Consider the following 2,209-nt stretch of genomic DNA (forward strand, 5'->3'; position numbering starts at 1 on the left):
AAACAGGTTTCTTTCAGCTTGCACCTATGCCCTGAGCAAACCCATGGCTCTGGCTCCCCACCCACCCCTGCAACATCCAGCGAAACCTTGACTCCCAGGAGATCTGACACAACAGAACCTCAGGAGCTTGGTCACACCAGGATTTCAGGATCTCACAGGCAGCTTGACTCCCAGGAGCTCTGACATACCCAGGATATCAAAATGACAGGATCCCAGAATCACAGGATCACAGAGACAGCTGGACTCCAAGGAGTTTTGCCACAACCAGGATCACAGGAGGAACAGGCTCCAGTCAGATTCAGGAAGGGCAGGTAGCACTAGAGATAACCAGATGGCGAGAGACAAGAGCAAGAACATATGCAATAGAAACCAATGCTACGGCTCTCTGCTCCTCCTTGTTCCAGAAACAGCCGCATCTTCTTGTGTAGTGCCAGCCTCGTCCCATACACAAAATGGTGAAGGTGGGTGTAAACTCATTTGGCCATATTGGGCGCCTGGTCACCAGGGCTGCCATCTGTTCTCCACATGGCAAAGTGGAAATTGTTGCCATCAATGACCCCTTCATTGACCTGAACTACATGGTTTACATGTTCCAGTATGACTCCACCCACGACAAATTCAATGGCACAGTCAAGGCCAAGAATGGGAAACTTGTCATCAACAGGAAGCCCATCACCATCTTCCAGGAGCGAGATCCTGCTAACATCAAATGGGGTGATGCTGGTGCTGAGTATGTCATGGAGTCTACTGGTATCTTCACCACCATGGAGAAGGCTGGGGTCCACTTGAAGGGTGGAGCCAAAAGGGTCATCATTTCCACCCCTTCTGCCAATGCCCCATGTTTGTGATGGGTGTGAACCACGAAACATATGACAACTCACTCAAGATTGTTAGCAATGCATCCTGCACCACCAACTGCTTAGACCCCTGGCCAAGGTCATCCATGACAACTTTAGTATCGTTAAAGGGCTCATGACCATGGTTCATGCCATCGCTGCCACTCAGAAGACTGTGGATGGCCCCTCTGGAAAGCTGTGGTGTGGGGCTGCCCAGAACATCATCCCTGCATCCACTGGTGCTGCCAAGGCTGTAGGCAAGTTTATCCCAGAGCTGAACAGGAAGCTTACTGGCATGGCCTTCCATGTTCCTACCCCCAATGTGTCGATCATGGATCTGACATGCCGCCTGGAGAAACCTGCCAAGTATGACAACATCAAGAAGGTGGTGAAGCAGGCATCTGAGGGCCCACTGAAGGGCATCCTGGGCTACACTGAGGACCAGGTTGTCTCCTGTGACTTCAACAGCAACTCCCACTCTTCCACCTTTGATGCCAGGGCTAGCATCACTCTCAATGACAACTTTGTCAAGCTGATTTCCTGGTATGACAATGAATACGGCTACAGCAACAGGGTGGTGGACCTCATGGTCTACACAGCCTCCAAGGAGTAAGAAACCCTGAACCACCCACCCCAGCAAGGATATTGAGAGCAAGAGAGAGGCCCTCAGTTGCTGAGGAGTCCCTATCCCAACTCGGCCCCCAACACTGAGCATCTCTCTCACAATTTCCACCCCAGACCCCCATAATAACAGGAAGGGCCTAGAGGAGCCCTCCCTACTCTCTTGAATACCATCAATTAAAGTTCGCTGCACCCAAAAGAAAAAAAATAAGAAAAAAAAAGAAACCAATGCTACTTGACAACATCTGAACCCATTTCTCTCACCACACCAAGCCCTGGATACCCTAACACACCAGAAAAGCAAGATTTGGATTTAAAATCACATCTTATCATGATGATAGAGGACTTTAAGAAGGACATAAATAACTCCCTTAAAGAAATACAGGAGAACACAGGTAAACAGGTAGAAGCCCTTAAAGAGGAAACACAAAAATCTCTTAAACAATTTTAGGAAATCACAACCAAACAGGTGAAGGAATTGAACAAAACCATCTAGCATCTAAAAATGTAAATAGAAACAATAAAGAAATCATAAAAGGAGACAACCCCGGAGATAGACAACCTAGGAAAGAGATCAGGAATCATAGATGGAACCATCACCAACAGAATACAAGAGATAGAAGAGAAACTCTTAGGTGCAGAAGATACCATAGAAAACATTGACACGGCCAGCTACCCACGACACCCGCCACAGGATCTTAAGACTTCTGGTGAGTGGAACACAGCTTCTGCTCCAATCCAATTGCGCGCGG

The 2,209-nt window shown here is 48.2% G+C and overlaps 1 pseudogene; it reads left to right on the forward strand.

Annotated features, from left to right (window-relative positions):
- Positions 1-452: 452 nt before the first annotated feature.
- On the forward strand, positions 453-1,449 carry LOC110302449 (annotated as a pseudogene).
- The last annotated feature ends 760 nt before the right edge of the window (positions 1,450-2,209 follow it).

The sequence above is a fragment of the Mus caroli genome, chromosome 9 (genome assembly GCF_900094665.2).
Source record: "Mus caroli chromosome 9, CAROLI_EIJ_v1.1, whole genome shotgun sequence".
NCBI classification, from domain to species: Eukaryota; Metazoa; Chordata; class Mammalia; order Rodentia; family Muridae; genus Mus; species Mus caroli.